Genomic DNA, 20,436 nt, shown 5'->3' with positions numbered 1-20,436 from the left:
AGGGTGCTGAGCTGGAACAGATCCCTCCTTGTCCCCCGCATTTGTTTTGCAAGAAAGCCTTACGAGTTCACATACATGTGGTATTCTAACTCAGAATCTGACGTCACTCTTTCAAACCTCAGCCATGGATTTTTTTAAACTTTTGAGGTACATCTGTTCACCTTTTTGTTGGAGAAACACGGAAGTGAAGCAAAGCGAATTCCACTTCGCGCAAAGAACGTGATTTCCCAAGGCCTAACCAGAGCGCGTACAGAGATCATTTCTCAATCGAGGGATAAGTTCATAGTTCTGACATTCACACTCGGGGTTACGCTACACAATCTGATAAGAGCACGTTAATTTCATGCTGTGAGAGGCTGAACTACGCAGAAGATTTATAAGGAGGTCTAAAGTATTTCTTGGTTTCACATCAGGAAACTACGGATTTTGGTGGCGGGAGGGCGTTGTTTTGCCCTTGGCGAAATGGGAAGAGGCCTCTCAGCACCAAGAAGGAAAATTTCCAACCGAAGCGGTGTGTCAGCCTGGGAGCAGCAGGGGGCGGGAGACGCTTGACTGTCCGCTGCGCTTTTCTCCTTTCACGTGACGCGTCCCTCCGCCTCGCTGGCTGCTTCCGGTCGAGGCATCACCCGGAAGTCGAGGGGAGGGAGGGTTGGGTCAAAGCGGTGGCCTGGCGGCATTGGGTGGAGCAAGAGAAGCAGCTGAGGGAGGAGTTGGGGCTGCCGCCGCAATCGCGGTGGTCTCCGCCGCCGTCGCCATCGCCGCCGGGGCTACGGTGACTTCTGCCGGAGTGTGAGATCGGAGTCCACGCGTGTGGATTTGTTGCCGCCGCCGGCTGCGTAGCTCCGGAGGTTTAACCATAGGACAGAGAAAAATACAGGTAAGTCCTATATCAGTCCCCTTCTATTGGAGGGGTATTCTGTACTGTCTGTCTGTACTACTGAGTGGAACAAGAATATCATTTTAATATGAGGGTGTTTCCAAACTCTCTCTTCTATACAAGTCAGGTATTTACTACAGTCTTGTTTTACCTCCCCTAGCAGAGCATAGAGGAGGGGAGATTAGGTCCTGACCCCCTGTCGCTTTCTTGTCCCCTCCTGAGGAAGTGTCCTGGTCGTCCATAGCCCATGTTACCTAATTAATTGATGGTACAAGGTCTGTGCACTGTATTGGAAGTCACATGGACTGATCACCGTTAATGAAATAATGTAAAGATATTGTATATCTTGCTTCTTGTCTCGTTCTGGGAGTATGCACTAAACTGGGAGAACACTTTTGTTTCCATTTCATTTTGTTCATTCTGCCCCCTTCCCTGTAAAGCTACTCTCCATCCTTATTGTACTCTGTGGACTCTTTGTCTTTGACACTTTTTGTTGTGTATGTTGAGGTTTATCCTAAGCACTAGCAACTCTTCTATCTTTTCACAAGCCTTTTTTTTTTCAGCATCTGATATTTGTTTTAATTACAGCCTCTTCATCTACAGTAGTATGACTTTGTATTGAGAATATGTGCAGAACATTGAATTAGGTAGTATTGAGGTGTGGGGTGTGGTAGGGATATACACAAGAAACAGGACAAAGTCCCTGGCCTTAAGAGAGTTTACATTCAATTTGAGTTCAAAAAGAGCAAGCAAAAATAACCCCAACATACCACAAGCTTTACTTCTGTGAGAGATCTAAGGCAACATATTCTTTCTTATAAATTCCTCATTATAACTGCTTTTATCTACATATTTAAAAATGCATGGCAAACTTTCATCTCGACTTTTGACACCCCAGTGAGTGAAAATTTTCTCTTGCCAGTTGGGAAAGTAAATTGTGAGGAGAGATTTGTCTGTCGTAATACAGGCATTGGCATAAATGAGAAAGATATTTGGGGGTTTTGTCTCAAAAGTCCTTCTACTCATCTTTATTTAAGGGGAGATCACCTTTTAAAGGTTTTACAGTTTTGCTTTTAAACAAATCTTTCTTAGGATATAAATCACAATGAGGGTGCAGGGTGGGAGAGAAACAGATGACAGTTGGCCTATTTCAGTTCAGTTTGTTCCCCCAGCAACCATGTGTTTCATTTGTAGATCTGTCTTCAGATGGCTTTCATATCACTTGTTTACTTAATTGCTGAGATAGTATGGCAGAAATAGTGTCACAATACTTTTCGAATGTGTTGCATTAAAGTGAAAGGGTAAGGTGTTTCTGGTTTCACAAATATGTTCCAGCACTATTAGAAAACTGATTTCATCATCTTTGTGGGCTCAAATGTATTGATATTGGTAGATTACATCAGTTTTCACAGATACTTCTATCTTTGAAGGAAATGAATATAAAGTAAGCCAATTAGCAAGTGCTTTGTCCCATGTTGCCCATCTTTTTTTAGAATTATACAACTATGGCTGAAGGATTAAATTTTTTAACCTATTTTTGCTTTATAGTTCTCTAGTGTAGGCATTCGGAGAAGGCAATGGCACCCCACTCCAGTACTCTTGCCTGAAAAATCCCGTGGATGGAAGACCCTGGTAGGCTGCAGTCCATGGGGTCGCTAAGAGTCGGACACGACTGAGCGACTTCACTTTCACTTTTCACTTTCATGCATTGGAGAAGGAAATGGCAACCCACTCCAGTGTTCTTGCCTGGAGAATCCCAGGGACAGCGGAGCCTAGTGGCCTGCTGTCTATGGGGTCACACAGAGTCGGGCACGACTGAAGCGACAGCAGCAGCAGCAGCAGTGTAGACATTTGGTTTTCTAGACCTATAATCAGGAGATTTTTCCAGACCTGTAGTTAGGGGAGCATTTTAACAATTTACTAATTGGAATAAATGGGTTATTCCACATCTTACGGAAATTATTTACCTTAGTTAATTTTGTTTCTAAACAGTTAAAGTGTTTTGTTTGATATTGTAATTGCTCTGATCTGCTTGTGTATATGATGTCACAACCAAAGCAGATAGGGAGGGAATAATACTGGAATTACTTCCTTCCCCTGATCCCACCTGAGTTTACAGAACACTGTATATTTCTTGGAAATGTGGAGAAAATTGTTTCCCAACTCCTGAATGTTTACTTGAAGCATGCTACCTGCCACTCAGGAGAAAAGGGCATTAAGAGGGTTTCTGTTAAGACCTAAAACACTATCAACAAAGATAGAAGAATGGAAGGCAAGAATTTCACAGTGGAGAGCCTGCTGAACAAAATTGTTCAGTGTATTTAGGATAAATTTGTAGCTGATCTCTAGGGTCATTAGGATACTAAGAGTTGATATTGAGCTAACCAAAGCTTAGAGAGCTTAGTTGTTAAAGAGTACATGTAATTTCCTTTGTTGATCCTTTCACTTAAAATGGTAGGGAGAAAAGGTGTCTGGCTTTTTTGGTAATGATAAAATTATTTAGTCTAAGAATTCTAATTGAACTACTAATCATTAATATAATAGTATTAAAATAGAAAGTATATTGTGTTGATTATTGGTAAGTATATTAATAATATTATTAAAACAGTAATATTAATATTAATTGTTTGTATACAGCTAATTTCATTTTGACCAATAAATGCTTTCTTTTATTTTACTGTTAGTTATTAATATCAATTTTTAGTCCAGATTTATAGCCATAATATCTTGGTAATAATTACTTATCATAACTGTAAGCACCTTTTTTTTACATATTAGCAATCAAATTGGTGTCGTATGTCATTAAGTATTGTCCATCTAAAGCAAGGTATTTTATCTTGCTCATCTGTTTCTAATTAGGTAATAATAGGAAGGCAATGGCACCCCACTCCAGTACTCTTGCAGTCAGACACGACTGAGCGACTTCACTTTCACTTTTCACTTTCATGCATTGGAGAAGGAAATGGCAACCCACTCCCGTGTTCTTGCCTGGAGAATCCCGGGGATGGGGGAGCCTGGTGGGCTTCCATCTATGGGGTTGCACAGAGTTGGACATGACTGGAGCGACTTAGCAGCAGCAGCAGCAGGATTTATTTTAGTCATAAAAACCTTTGTAACCTTCAGATTGTTTTAAAGCCTTAAATTCATTGTATGATGATAGATAAAGGAATAAATTAATATTTGACCTTGAATGTCACAGTATGATTAAGATTGCCTAATGAGGATGTGAAGAAAAGGAAACCCTCATACACTGTTGGTGAGAATACAAATTTGTACATCCATTGTGAGAACAGTATAGCAACTTCTCAAAAAACTAAAAATAGAACTACTATATGACCTGGCAGTTCTACTCCTGGGTATACACCTGAAAAAACCAAAATGACTGATTTGAAAAGATATGTGTACCCCAATGTTTATAATAGCATTGTTTGCAATTGCTGAGATATTGAAGCAGCCTAAGCATCCATCAACAGATAAATGGATAAAGCAACTGCATACACACACACACACACACACACACACACACACACGGTAGAATATTACGCATCTATAAAAAAGGATGAAATCCTGCCATTTGCAACAACATAGATGGACTTGGAGGGTATTATGCTAAGTGAAATAAGTCAGACAGAGAAAGACAAATACTGTATGGTATCACTTACATGTGGAGACTGAAAAATACAGCAAACTAGTGAATATAACAAAAAAGAAACAGACTCATAGATAATAGAGAACAAACTAGTGGTTACCAGTGAGAAGAGGGAAGAATGGAGGGGCAAGATACGGGTATGACATTAAGAGTACAAACAATTGCATATGAAATAAAGAAGCTATAAAGGATATATTGTACAACTCAGGAAATATAGCCAATATTTCATAAAAACTATAAAGGAATATAACCTTTAAAAATTGTGAATCACTATATTGTAATACCTGAAACCTACATAATACTGTAAATCAACTATATCTCAGTAAAAAAAAAAAAAAAGATTGCCTTAGAGTTTGTCCACTTTGTTTATGATAAAACTAACCTGTGAATTCCTGTTTCTTAACTTCAGGGCAAATGATAAGTCATGGGATTTTGAATCTTACTTTTTCTTTCTGTTATGCATAAGTGATCCCTTCATGTATCACCACCTTGTGGTGGCGAAGGGGCTAACTCATTGAAGCTATGAGTCATGTTCTGCAGGGCCACCTGTGATAGATGGGTCATAGTGAAGAGTTCTGATAAAATGGGGTCTACTAGAGAAGGAAATGGCAATCCATTCCAGTATTCTTGCTGTGAGAACCCCATAAACAGTATGAAAAGGCAAAAAGATATGATGATGCCAGAAGCTAAGCTCCCGAGGTTGGAAGGTGTCCAGTATGCTACAGGAAGAGCAGAGGGCAATTACTAATAGCTCCAGAAAGAATGAAGTGGCTGGGCCAAAACGGAAATCACACTTAGTTGTGGATGTGTCTGGTGGTGAAAGTAAAGCCTGATGCTATAAAGCATAAACAATATTGCATAGAAACCTGGAAGATTAGGTCCATGAATCAAGGTAAGTGGACATCTTCAAGCAGGAGATGCCAAGAGTGAACATCGACATCTTAGGAATCCGTGAACTAAAATGGATGAGGATGGGTGAATTTAATTCAGATGACCGTTATGTCTACTACTATGGGCAAGAAACCCTTAGAAGAAATTTAGTAGCCCTCATAGTGAGCAGAACAGTCTGAAATGCAGTACTTAAATGCAATCTCCAAAATGATCTTGGTTTGTTTCCAAAGCAAACCAACATCACAGTTATCCAAGTCTATGTCCCAACCTCTAATGCCAAAGAAGCTGAAGTTGACTGGTTCTATGAAAACCTACAAGACCTTCTATAACTAACACCCAAAAAAGATCCTTTTCATCATAGGGGACTGGAATGCAAAAGTAGAAAGTCAAGAGATACCTGGAATAACAGGCAAGTTTGGCCTTGGAGTACAAAGTGAAGCAGGGCAAAGACTAGCAGAGTTTTGTCAAGAGAACACACTGGTCATAGCAAACACTCTTTTCCAGCAACACAAGAGACGATTCTACACACAGACATCACCAAATGGTCAATACTGAAGTAAGATTGATTATATTCTTTGTAGCTGAATCTGGAGAAACTCTATACAGTCAGCAAAAACAAGACATGGAGCTGACTGTGGGTCAGATCATGAACTTGTTATTGCAGAGTTCAGGCTTAAATTGAAGAAAGTAGGGAAAACCACTTAACCATTCAGGTATGACCTAAATCAAATCCCTTATGCTTATACAGTAGAGGAGACAAATAGATTCAAGGGATTAGATCTGGTAGGCAAAATCCTGAAGAACTATGGACAGAGATTCATAACACTATACAGAATCAGTGTTCAAAACCATCCCCAAGAAAAAGAAATGCAAGAAGGCAAAGTGGTTGTCTGAGGAGGCTTTACAAATAGCTGAGGAAAGAAGAGAAGCAAAAAGCAAAGGAGAAAGGGAAAGATATACCCAGTTAAATGCAGAGTTCCAGAGAAAAGCAAGGAGAGATAAGAAGCCCTTCTTAAATGAACACTGCAAAGAAATAGAGGAAAATAATAGAATGGGAAAGACTAAAAATCTCCTTAAGAAAATTGGAGATATCAAGGGGACATTTCATGCAAGGATGGGCATGATAAAGATCAGAAATGGTTAAGGACCTAGCAGAATCATAAGAGATTAAGAAGAGGTGGCAAGAATACGCAGAACTATACAGAAAACATCTTATTGACCAGGTTAACCACGATGGTTTGGTCACTTGCTTAGAGCCAGACACGCTGGAGTGTGAATTCAGGTGGACCATAGTTAAAATTACTGCAAACAAAGCTGGCAGAATTCTAGCCGAGCTATTTAAAATCCTAAAAGATGATGCTGTGAAAGTGCTGCACTCAGTATGTCAGCAAATTTGGGAAACTCAGCAGGGGCCACAGGACTGGAAAAGGTCAGTTTTCATTCTAATCCCAAAGAAGGGCAATGCCAAAGAATGTTCCAATTATCATACAGTTGTGCCCATTTCATATGCTAGCAAGGTTATGCTCAAAATCATTCAAGCTAGGCTTCAACAGTAGGTGAACCAAGAACTTCCAGGGGTACAAGCTGGATTCAGAAAAGGCAGAGGAACCTGAGATCAAATTGCCAACATTCATTGGATCATAGGGAAAGTAAGAGAATTCCAGAAAAACATCTAGTTCTGTTTCACTGACAATGCTAAAGCCTTTGACCGTGTGGGTCACAATAAACTGTGGAGAGTTCTTAAAGAGAAGGAAATAGCAGATCTGTCTCCTGAGAAACCTGTGTGCGAGTTGAGAAGCAGCTGCTAGAACCAGACATGGAACAGCTGACTGGTTCAGAATTGGGAAAGGAGTATGACAAGGCTGTATATTGTTACCCTGCTTATTTAACTTATATGCAGAGTACATTATGCGAAATGCCAGACTGGATGAATCGCAAGCTGGAATCAATATTTCCAGGAAAAATATCAACAAGCTCAGATATGCAGATGATACCACTCTAATGGCAGAAAGTGAAGAGGAACTAAGGAGTCTCTTGATGAGGGTAAAAGAGGAGAGTGAAAAAGTTTGCTTAAGACTCAACGTTAAAAAACCTTAGATCGTGGCACCTGGTCCCATGACTTCATGGCAAGTTAAGGGCGATAAGTGACAGATGTTATTTTCTTGGGCTCCAATTTCACTGCAGACAGTGACTGCAGCCATGATATTAAAAGACTTGCTCCTTGGAAGGAAAGCTATAACAAACCTAGACAGTGTATTAAAAAACAGAGATGTCACTTTGCTGACAAACGTCCCTATAGTCAAAGCTTTGGTTTTTCCAGTAGTCATGTAAGGATGTGAGAGTTGGACCATAAAGAAGGCTGAGTGCCAAAGAGTTGATCTTTCAAATTGTGGTGCTGCAGAATACTCTTGAGAATCCCCTGGACTTCAAGGAGATCAAACTGGTCAATCCTAAAGGAAATCAACCCTGAATATTCATTGGAAAGACTGAAGTTGAAGCTCCATTACTTTGGCTACCTGATGTGAAGAGCTGACTCATTGGAAAAGACCCTGATGACAGGAAAGATTGAAGGCAAAGGGGGAAGGGTATGGCAGAGGATGAGATGATTAGATGGCATTACTGACTCAATGGACATGAATTTGAGCAAACTCCAGGAGATAGTGAAGGACAGGGAAGTCTGGCATGCTGCAGTCCATGGGATTGCAAAGAGTCGGACAAGCTCAGAATGAACAACAATAACAACAAAGTGAAGAAGCCCAGAACTGTTCCTCTGTTATGGAAAAAAATTTATCTTTTACTTTGTCTATTGTTTGCAGTTTGGTAAAAGTTGACACATTCTTTCTTAGGGCCAAATTTTATTCCTAGACCTAGCAAGCAGCTAAAATGAGGTTTAAAGCTAGTCAGTCTGGCTTTAGAAACTATGTTCTTATCAAACATAAAGGAACTGTAGTTTTTAAAAATACATAGATATTTGATGGGACTTCTCTGGTGGTCCAGTGGCTATGACAATGCAGGGGTGCCAGGTTCAACCCCTGTTTAGGGAACTAGGTCACACATGCTGCAACTGTTCGCATGCTATAACTAAAAGATCCCTCATGCATGCCACAGCAGAGACCTGGTGCAGCCAAATAAGTAAATACTTATTTATATATTTAAAAAAGTTTTTATGATCCTAGCATTCTTTTTTTTTAATTTATTTTTAATTGGAGGATAATTGCTTTACAATGTTGTTTCTGTTTCTGTCATGCTGCTACTGCTGCTGCTAAGTCACTTCAGTCGTGTCCGACTCTGTGTGACCCCATAGACGGCAGCCCACCAGGCTCCCCGTCCCTGGGATTCTCCAGGCAAGAACACTGGAGTGGGTTGCCATTTCCTTCTCCAGTGCGTGAAAGTGAAAAGTGAAAGGGAAGTCACTCAGTCGCGTCTGACTCTTCGCGACCCCATGGACTGCAGCCCACTAGGCTCCTCCGTCCATGGGATTTTCCAGGCAAGAGTACTGGAGTGGGGTGCCATCGCCTTCTCCTGCCATACATCTACATGAATCAGCCATAGGTATACATATGTCCCCTTCCTCTTGAACCTCCTTCCTACCCCTGTTTTTTAAATTTATTATTATTATTATTATTTTTGACTGCACTGGATCTTCATTGTGTCACATGGGCTCTTTGTTGCAACATGCGGACTTCCTCAAGTTGGAGTGCCTGAGGGTTTCTCTCTAGTTGCAGCACAAGGGCTTCTTGTTGCAGGCATGGGTTCACTAGTTGTGATACGGGTACTTAGTTGCCCTATGGCATGTAGGATCTCAGTTCCCTACCGGGGATGAAACCCAAGTTGCCTGCATTGGAAAGCAGATTCTTAACCACTGGGAAACCAGGGAAATTTTAAAAAGAATACATAACATTTGAGCAAAATCAGGTCTATTGTAATTAAGTTCCTTGTTTGTCCTAAAGAGGGAAATACTCATTTATCTTATTTGAAAGTATGAATGAGCAAACTGATTTGATGATTAAAAATTATTGTTAGCTCAAAATTTCCTTAGTACTTTCAAATGAAATTCCCTAAAAGTAAAGACTCATAGTTTTGTTTTTGGCTAATTATACGTTTTTAAAAGATATGCTGAATAACCTAATACTTAAAATGGTGCTAGTCTTATTTGATTTGTAGTCTCAGAGTTCTCCCAGGAAAAGAAATGGTTTATGTTTTTTTAATATAAATTTATTTATTTTAATTGGAGGTTAATTACTTTACAATATTGTATTGGTTTTGCCATACATCAACATGAATCCACCACAGGTATACACGTGTTCCCCATCCTGAACCCCCCTCCCTCCTCCCTTTTTTATCTTTACAGTAAGCACATCTTTGAACTTGGCAAGACTTTGACATTTACCACATGCTTAGAATGTAAACTGTACTAAGAGAACATATAATAAAAGTTAATAAGCAAGCATAAATTGAGACATTGCTAGTTACATTTTTATGGATTAGTGGATATTATTCTGTTGATAATTTCAAGGCTTTTAAACTTTTAACCATTGTACTGTAATTTGCTTTTTTGAGGGAGGCAGTATAATATAGAGTTAAGAGTGGGGCTTCAGGACCAGACTGCCTTGGTTGGAACCTCAGCTCCTCTGTTTACTGCTTATATGACCTTGGACTGGTCTCTTACCTTTTGTGCCTCAATTTCTTCAAATTTCTAAAATAGCAACAATAATGGTATGATTGTCAATGAATTAATACATGTAATACCCTAAGAGCAGTGCCTGGCAGGTAGTAACTACATAATGAAGTTTAGTTATTGTTAATTATCTTTCAGTTCAGTTCAGTCACTCATTCGTGTGCAACTCTTTGAGACCCCGTGGACTGCAGCACACCAGGCCTCCCTGTCCATCACCAACTCCCGCAGTTTACTCAGACTCATGTCCATTGAGTCGGTGATGTCATCCAACCATCTCATCCTCTGTCGTACCCTTCTCTTCCCGGCTTCAATCTTTCCCAGCATCAGGGTCTTTTCCAGTGAACCAGTTCTTCACATCAGGTGGCCAAACATTGGAGTTTCTGCTTCAGCATCAGTCCTTCCAATGAATATTCAGAACTGATTTCCTTTAGGATAGACTGGTTGGATCTCCTTGCAGTCCAAGGGACTCTCAAGAGTCTTCTCGAACACCACAGTTCAAAAGCATCAATTCTTCGGCGCTCAGCTTTCCTTATAGTCCAACTCTCACATCTATACATGACTACCAGAAAAACCATAGCTTTGACTGGATGGACCTTTGTTGGCAAAGTAATATCTCTGCTTTTTAATATGCTGTCTAGGTTGGTCATAACTTTTCTTCCAAGGAGCAAGCGTTCTGCAGTGATTTTGGAGCCCCCCAAAATAAAGTCTGCCACTTTCCACTGTTTGCCCATCTATTTGCCATGAAGTGATGGGACTGCATGCCATGATCTTTGTTTTCTGAATGTTGAGCTTTAAGCCAGCTTTTTCACTCTCCTCTTTCACCTTCATCAAGAGGCTCTTTCGTTCTTCGCTTTCTGCCATAAGGGTGGTGCCATCTGCATATCTGAGGTTATTGATATTTCTCCCAGCAATCTTGATTCCAGCTGTGCTTCATCCAGCCCAGCATTTCTCATGATGTAGTCTGCATGTAAGTTAAATAAGCAGGGTGACAATATACAGCCTTGACATACTCCTTTTCCTATTTGGAACCAGGAAATTGTCTTTATATATATATATATTGTCTTTATATATATATATATATATATATATATATATATAATTCACTATAAAGATATTTTTCAGTTCAGTTCAGTCGCTCAGTCATGTCCGACTCTTTGTGACCCCATGAATCACAGCACGCCAGGCCTCCCTGTCCATCACCAATTCCCGGAGATCACTCAAACTCATGTCCATCGAGTCAGTGATGCCATCCAGCCATCTCATCCTCTGTCGTCCCCTTCTCCTCCTGTCCCCAATCCCTCCCAGCATCAGAGTCTTTTCCAATGAGTCAACTCTTCGCATGAGGTGGCCAAAGTACTGGAGTTTCAGCTTTAGCATCATTCCTTCCAAAGAACACCCAGGGCTGATCTCCTTTAGAATGGACTGGTTGGATCTCCTTGCAGTCCAAGGGACTCTCAAGAGTCTTCTCCAACACCACAGTTCAAAAGCATCAATTCTTCGGCACTCAGCTTTCTTCACAGTCCAACTCTCACATCCATACATGACCCCTGGGAAAACCATATTGACTAGATGGACCTTTGTTGGCAAAGTAATGTCTCTGCTTTTGAATATGCTATCTAGGTTGGTCATAACTTTGAGCACCCACTAAATTGTATATTATAGATTTACTGTAAAATTGTTAATTATATTGTTTTATTTACCGAAGATTGTAAGTTATAGTTCACTGTGTGACACTTAGTTGCCAAGTAGTGTCTGACTCTTTGCAACCCCATGGACTGTAGCGCACCAGGTTCCTCTGTCCATGGGATTTTCTGGGCAAGAATACTGGAGTGGAGGTTTCCATGTTACTCTCTCCATACATGTCTCTCTCTCCTCCCCTCTCTCCATGTCCATAAGTCTATTCTCTATGTCTGTTTCTCCATTGCTGTCCTGCAAATAAATTCCTCAGGAAACTCAGACAAGGGCTGTGTATCAATGTAGAAGGGTGGGATAGGGAGGGAGGTTCAGAAAGGAGGGGATATATGTATACCTATGGCTGATTCATCTTGAGGTGTGACAGAAAACAACAAAAGTTCTGTAAAGCAATTATCCTTCAGTTAAAAAAACCAGAATACTAGAGTGGGTTGCCATTTGCTTCTCCAGGGGATCTTTCTGATCCAGGGATCGAACCTGTGTGTCTGTGTCTCCTCAATTGGCAGGCACATTCTTTACCACTGAGCCACCTGGGAAGGCCTAAATGATAGTTTTACTGTACTATAAATTTAGTGAACTAGAGGAATAGCATACCTGTCAGTATCTGAATGAGATATTTAATTTCTAAATTATGCCACAGAAAATGGGAAACTCAAATTGGGAGGGCATAGTAACCTACAGTCTACCGATAGTGTGCTAACCATAGCATTTCAAAACTCATGACAGCTAGCAAGTCAAATCACCCTGATATACTCATTCTAGTTCTCTACTTTTCCACCAAGAAAGCTCAGAGCAGTCTCCTTTGTGCAATTAATGAGCTGCAGACTTTGGGACATCAGATTTTCTAGATTATTTCTCTGCCAAATGGTGAACCTTAATTCTGCTGAATGATTTCTGAAATATAAAATGTAGGCAACAGAAAAGGCTTTATGCATGTCTAACCTATTCTACAGAATAGCTGCTTTCTTACAAAGTTGTATATAAATTGAATTTTTATAAAAAACATCAGCACTCTAATGAATAAATGTTACTTGTGATTGTTGTACGTCTAGTGTTTACATAGACCCTGTGAGATAGGCATAGAAGCATAAAATATACATTGAATGTCTAGTTAAGAAATAAGTCTAATACCAAACAATTGCATAGAAATTAGGTACTACAACTATGATGCTGATTCTGACAATATTCAGAATTCAATAAGAAAGTGGATATGAGATTTTTTAAAATTTTAATTGGAGGCTAATTACTTTACAATATTGTGGTGGTTTTTGCCATACATTCACATTAATCAGCCATGGGTGTACATGTGCTCCCCATCCTGACCCTTCCTGTCACCTCCCTCCCCATCCCATCCCTCAGGGTCATCCCAGTGCACCAGCCCTGAGCACCTTGTTTCATGCATCAAACCTGGACTGGCGATCTGTTTACATATGAAAATATACATGTTTCAATGCTATTCTCTCAAATCATCCCACCCTCGCCTTCTCCCACAGAGTCCAAAAGTCTGTTCTTTACATCTGTGTCTCTTTTGCTGTCTCACATATAGGGTCATTGTTACCATCTTTCTAAATTTCATATATATGTGTTAATATACTGTATTGGTGTTTTTTTCTTTCTGATTTACTTCACTCTGTATAATAGGCTCCAGTTTCATCCACCTCATTAGAACTGATTCAAATGCATTCTTTTTAATGGCTGAGTAATATTCCATTGTGTATATGTTCCGCAGCTTTGTTATCCATTCGTCTGCTGATGGACATCTAGGTTGCTTCCATGTCCTGGCTATTGTAAACTGTGCTGCGATGAACATTGGGGTACACGTGTCTCTTTCAATTCTGATTTCCTCGGTGTGTATGCCCAGAAATGGGATTGCTGGGTCGTATGGCAATTCTATTTCCATTTTTTCTAAGGAATCTCCACACTGTTCTCCATAGTGGCTGTACTAGTTTGCATTCCCACCAACAGTGTAAGAGGGTTCCCTTTTCTCCACACCCTCTCCAGCATTTATTGCTTGTAGACTTTTGGATAGCAGCCATTCTGACTGGGGTGAGATGGTACCTCATTGTGGTTTTGATTTGCATTTCTCTGATAATGAGTGATGTTGAGCATCTTTTCATGTGTTTGTTAGCCATCTGTATGTCTTCTTTGGAGAAATGTCTGTTTAGTTCTTTGGCCCATTTTTTGATTGGGTCATTTATTTTTCTGGAATTGAGCTACAGGAGTTGCTTGTATATTTTTGAGATTAATTCTTTGCCAGTTGCTTCATTTGCTATTATCTTCTCCCATTCTGAAGGCTGTCTTTTCACCTTGCTTAGAGTTTCCTTCATTGTGCAACAGCTTTTAAGTTTAATTAGGTCCCATTTGTTTATTTTTGCTTTTATTTCCATTACTCTTGGAGGTGGGTCATAGAGGATCCTGTTATGATTGATGTCAGAGAGTGTTTTGCCTATGTTTTCCTCTAGGAGTTTTAGTTTCTTGTCTTACATTTAAATTTTCAATCCATTTTGAGTTTATTTTAGTGTATGGTGTTAGAAAGTGTTCTAGTTTCATTCTTTTATGAGTGGTTGACCAGTTTTCCAAACACCACTTGTTAAAGAGATTGTCTTTTCTCCATTGTATATTCTTGCCTCCTTTGTCAAAGATAATGTGTCCATAGGTGCATGGATTTATCTCTGGGCTTTCTATTTTGTTCCATTGATCTATCTTTCTGTCTTTGTGCCAGTAGCATACTGTCTTGGTGACTGTAGCTTTGTAGTACAGCCTGAAGTCAGGCAGGTTGATTCCTCCAATTCATTCTTCTTTTCCAAGATTGCTTTGGCTATTCGAGGTTTTTTGTATTTCCATACAAATTGTGAAGTTATTTGTTCTAGTTCTCTGAAAAATACCGTTGGTAGCTTGATAGGGATTGCATTGAATCTATCGATTGCTTTGGGTAGTATACTCAGTTTCACTATATTGATTCTTCTGATCCATGAACATGGTATATTTCTCCATCTATTTGTGTCATCTTTGATTTCTTTCATCAGTGTTTTATAGTTTCCTATATATAGGTCTTTTGTTTCTTTAGGTAGATATATTCCTAAGTATTTTATTCTTTTCATTGCAGTGGTGAATGGAATTGTTTCCTTAATTTCTCTTTCTATTTTCTCATTATTAGTGTATAGGAATGCAAGGGATTTCTGTGTGTTAATTTTATATCCTGCAAATTTACTATATTCATTGATTAGCTCTAGTAATTTTCTGGTGGAGTCTTTAGGGTTTTCTATGTAGAGGATCATGTCATCTGCAAACAGTATGAGTTTTACTTCTTCTTTTCCAATCTGGATTCCTTTTATTTCTTTTTCTTCTCTAATTGCTGTGGCTAAAACTTCCAAAACTATGTTGAATAGTAATGGTGAGAATGGGCACCCTTGTCTTGTTCCTGACTTTAGGGGAAATGCTTTCAATTTTTCACCATTGAGGATAATATTTGCTGTGGGTTTATCATATATGGCTTTTATTATGGGATATGAGTTTTTGACAGTGTTTTTCATGAACGAGGTGGTATTTCGGTTCATTTGCTCACTCAGTTATTTTGAATAGCTATCATGTATAGCATGCTAGGATATGATAGTGAACACAACAGATATGATCCCATTTTTGTGGAGTTTACAGATGAGTGAGGTGATAGGATTTAAATATGTAGAAGGTGAGGGGACAGTCTAAACAGAATCGTAGACATGGCAAGCATGGACTGTGTGGCAGTGAGGGCAGTTGCCTGATTGTAATAGAGATTTTATTTCTTGGAGGAATATTGAATGTGATAGATGTGGGCTGTATTTTGTAACTCTCTGAACAGCTATTTAAGTCTATGAGAAGTGGTGTGGAAACAGTCTTGTGGGACTGAGGCCTTAACCTGTGGGATCTGTCTCCATCTCCATGTGGATAGTGTTAGAATTTAGTTAAATTATAGGCCACCTAGCTGGTGTTGCAGAGAATTGCTTTGTGGGGAAAAATCTCCACGTGTCTGGTGTCAGAAGTATTGTGAGTGTGGTATTTGTTTATTTATGTGGCTGCACTGGGTCTTAGTTGTGGCCTGTAGGATCTTTTAGTTGCGGCATGTGGGATCTAGGTTCCTGACCAGTGATCAAACTCAGGCCCTCTGCATTGGGAGCATGAAGTCTCAGCCACTGGACCACCAGGGAAGTCCTCACATTCAATTGTCTTTTACATTCCTATCAAAAGGAATCTTTGCATTATCGTCAGTTTTCTGTTGCAGTTTTATGGATAAGAATGCATTAGTGTCAGTATTCTACAACCTATGGAGTACATTCTAGAAGACTTTAATCAGTGAAATTGATTGATATGAATGGCTCATTTCAGTGATAAAAAATAAAGTATCAATGATACCACGTTTAGAAGACAATATTTTTTGTGGCTCTGGAAACATTGATTTGATTCATGTTATGAAATTAATACACCACTATTTATAATATTCTATTTATTCCCAAAGAGGTAGCTAATAGTATGGAAACTGGGACCCATTATACATTTTTTACTAGTTTGTGTGTTTTAAAAGATCTTTTGTCTACTTGTTTCTTAATCAAAAGCCTGCTTCTGGAGTTTTTGGTAAACCTTAAAATGCTACCTAATTCTCAGTGCTTATTTGCTTTGCTGATTTATTTGTGGGAGTTTTTCCATATGTTAGATGCTGGAATCTTGGGAGACATCAGGTGGACTTATCAAGTCCCAATCTTAGCAGCTATTGGGGTAAGATAAAAGCCAGTATAGTTTAGAAGGGCTTCCCTGGTGGCTCAGATGGTAAAGACTTTGCCTGCAGTGCAGGAGACCCAGGTTTGTTCTTCCCTGGATCAGGAAGGTCCCCTGGAGAAGGAATGGCAACCCACTCCAGTGTTCTTGCCTGGTGAATTCCATGGGGTAGCAAAGAGTCAGACACAACTGACTAACACACGCACACACATAGTTTTTTAAAAAAGAAAAAAGATGCATAATTCAACTGTTGCTAAAACCCAGAGAAAGTTTGTTTCTTGGTCTAACAAAGGTTTAGCAAACCCTCACGTTATAGCAATAGCTGTTGGGAGAGTCTGCCTTAGGGATCAGATCCTTTTTCATAGCTGACACTGAGATACATGAAGAAAGCACATACCCTCCCTTTAATCAGCTAGCATGCAGGAACACTCCTGTAAATTTCAAAATATTTTGAAATATTTATAGGTTCAAGCAGTTGGGAGATCCTAAAACTCTTCCTCCTTTTCAGCTTTCATTTTATAACATTCTGATCACTTGGTAGTAGGTCAGGAGGAGGAGGCAAAGATGGAATAAATAGGAGACCTGAGCAATTACTGAGAGAGAAAAATGATATTATAGTTTATTATAAAGCATTGCCTAAAGCTTTTATTTCACATACTTTCCCCAAGGAGTTAAGAGGATCCATATTGAATCAGACACTCCCTGGTGGTCTAGTGATTAGGATTTGGTGCTGTCCCCGCCACAGCCTGGGTTCAATTCCCTTTCTGTCCTACATTCATAGCTATACCTTTTTCAAAAAAAGGTGTTGTCAGAATTAGTTTTTAGATGGAAGATATTAATAAGTTAAATCTATGTCTTATGTGTATGTGTATATATATGTATACATCTTTGTGTGTTTGTGCACGTGAACCCTTCATCAGAAGTAACAAAAAAGGGCAGATAAAGCAAGAGAAGAAGTGCTTTAATAATTTATTTCAAAGACCTAACAATATACTAAACCATAATTTAGAATTCAAAACTAATACAGTTATGTAAAGTTTAAAAATAAAATAAAATTAAAAAAAAAAGGCTGGATGCAAAAAAAAATAGAATTTAGGTTTCTTAAAAAAATTAATTATTAATCTTTTTATTTTTGACTATGCTGGGTCTTCATTGTTGCATACATACTTTCTCTAGTTGTGGCGAATGGGGGCTACTGTTTGCTATGGTGCACAGGCTTCTCATTGCAGTGGCTTCTCTTGTTGCAAAGCATGGGCCCACAGAGTTTTAAGAATTAAGAAGGTAAACCCCTTTAATTATTTTTATTTATTTATTTAAATTTTTGGTTTCACTGGGTTTTCATTGATGTAAGTGGACTTTATCCAGTTCAGGCTTCTCATTGTGGTGGCTTCTCTTGTTGCAAAGCATGGGCCCTAGAGTGCTCAGGCATCAGTAGTTGCAGCACATGGGCTCATCAGTTGTGGCACACAGGCTTAGTTGCCCTGCAGCATGTGGAATATTCCCGGAGCAGGAATCAAACACATGTCGTCTGCATTGACAGGCAGACTCCCAACCATTGGACCACCAAGCAAGTTCCTAAACCTCTTTAAATTAGTTAACTAACTGAAGGGAAGCATCTACCTTGTGAAAACTGCTTGTTTAAAATGGGGAAAAAGGCTCCTTTGTAGTAAAGCACTACTTTTTTTGTAGTGCTTTGCTACTTTTTTTTTTTTGCTCTACTAGAGCAGCTTTTATTTTACTTTTTGAACATAAAGCACTCAATTTATTATTATTTACCATTAAAAATTTTTTATGTTGGAGTAGAGTTGATTAGCAATCTTGTATTAGTTTCAGGTGTACAGCAAAGGGATTCAGTTATACATATATATGTATCCTTTTTCAAATACTTTTTCCATTTAGGTTATTACAGAGTATTGACCAGAGTTCCCAGTGCTATATAGTAGGTAGGTAGGTCCTTGTTAGTTATCTTATTTATTTTTTAAATTAACTAATTAATTTTTTTGGCCATACCACGTGGCATGTGGGATCTTAGTTCCCCTACCAGGGATCGATCCCACATTCCCTGCATTGGAAGTACAGTCTTAACCACTGGCCCACCAACGAAGTATTTGGTTATCCATTTTGAATATAGCAGTGTGTACATGTCAATCCCAAACGCCTAAGCTACTACCTCCCCCTGCCCCCTGCCAGCTTCTACCAATAACCATAAGTGCCTTCTCTAAGTCTGTGAGCCTTGAACTTCTCTGGTGGTCTAGTGGTTAAGATTCCACACTTCTAGTGCAGGGGGCATGCATTTGATTCCTGGTTGGCGAAGTTCTGCATGCCATGCAGCGTGGCCAAAAAAACTCTGTGAGTCTGCTTCTGTTTTGTAAGTAAGCTTGTTTGTATCATGTTTTTTAAATTTCTTATACAAGTTTATTCTTTTTAAAAAATACTTATTTAAAAAATAAATAAATAAAAAATACTTATTTATTTGGCTGCATCAGGTCTTAGTTGTGGCATGTGGGATCTAGTTCCCTGACCAGGGATTGAACCTGGGCTCCCTGCATTGGGAGCCTGGAGTTTTAGCCACTGGACCACAAGGGAAGTCCCAAAAGTTTATTCTTAAATGTACAGTGGATTCCAAGACAACACTACATTCTAGCTATAGGTGGCAACAGATGTTATGACAGGGGATTCAGATATTTAAATAGGAATAAAACTAAGGATCATCATCATTGCCTCAGGCACAAGGAAGAGCTTACTTGCTGCCAGATTTCTTAATTGTACCTGTGGCCAGGGGACTTTTCCCCACAGCCTTGGCTTTTAGCCTCAGGTTTCTTCTGCTCCTTCTGTTTCTGCTTGAATACCTTATCTTCCTCATCCATCTCCTTGGCTTGATTCTTGGGCTGATTCAGGGGCTTCCTGCCACCTTTACTGCCCAATATGGTGCCTGCCAGCCCTTCCCCAGACTCTGCCACTGGAAACAAACTTGTTTGTGTCATTTTTTAAAACATTGTGCATGTAAGTGATACCATATGCTGTTTGTCTTTCTCTATCCAACTTACTTCACTTAGTGTGATAATCTCCAGGTTTATCCATGTTGTTGCACATGGCATTATTTCGTTGTTTTTAATGGCTGAGTAATATTCCATTGTGTATATGTACCACATCTTCTTTATCCATTCTTCTGTCAATGGACATTTAGGTTGTTTCTATGTCTTGGCAATTGTAAACAGTGCTGCAATAAGAATCGGGGATCTTTAATCCATTTTGAGTTTATCTTTGTATATGGTGTTAAGAAGTGTTCTAATTTCATTCTTTTATATGTAGTTGTCCAGTTCTCCTAGCACCACTTATTGAAGAGAGTCTTTTTCCCATTGTATATTCTCGCCTCTTTTGTCAAAGATAGGGTGCCCATAGTTGTGTGGGTTTATCTCTGGGCTATCTTGTTCCATTGGAGAAGTGAGTTATTTTATCTCACAGGACACATGAGAGGGTTAGAATTTGAAGGTAAGTGGTTTTTCCTAAAAGGTAAGGAGGTGATCCAGGGCTGAAAATAAGGGAAATGTTTTAAAAACTGACAGAATGGGATTGAACCCCTTAGGTCTCTTCCCTTTCATGCTGCAGTAAGGTGATGCGTCCACCTGCCCCCACCCCCACTTCCACCCACCTTGAGTGGTAGGAGACCCAGAGGAGAGTCTCTGACCTAAGTGAACCTGACAGGCTTTGAGCTCCTGGACAGTGGGCAGAATGAAGGGCACTGAAACAAAAGGCTGAGAACAGGGAGATTGAGTGGAAGTCTTCAGACCGAGTGGTTAGCCTCTTCCCCTCACCTTGCTTTAAATTTAGTGTCCTGGTATATGCTTACCAGGCAGGAGATTGGAGAATTATTCTTCTGAAAAACAAATGACCCTATAG

General features: G+C 39.5%; 1 protein-coding gene across 3 annotated transcripts in view; it reads left to right on the top strand.

Moving 5' to 3' along the window:
* Positions 1–643: 643 nt before the first annotated feature.
* The window catches only part of ATP7A (ATPase copper transporting alpha), a 137,796-nt gene continuing 118,003 nt past the window's right edge, over positions 644–20,436 (top strand). For 2 of the 3 annotated variants that reach the window (XM_055565108.1, XM_055565106.1), the window contains exon 1: positions 645–877. The gene's annotated coding sequence lies outside the window, so the exon portion shown is untranslated. Of the gene's footprint in view, positions 878–20,436 lie in introns of all 3 variants that reach the window. The other variant, XM_055565107.1, reaches the window with a different exon arrangement.

Source organism: Bubalus kerabau, chromosome X (genome assembly GCF_029407905.1).
Source record: "Bubalus kerabau isolate K-KA32 ecotype Philippines breed swamp buffalo chromosome X, PCC_UOA_SB_1v2, whole genome shotgun sequence".
Classification (NCBI taxonomy): domain Eukaryota; kingdom Metazoa; phylum Chordata; class Mammalia; order Artiodactyla; family Bovidae; genus Bubalus; species Bubalus kerabau.
Note: the sequence above shows the minus strand (reverse complement) of the source record. Positions and strands in the feature narration are given on the sequence as shown.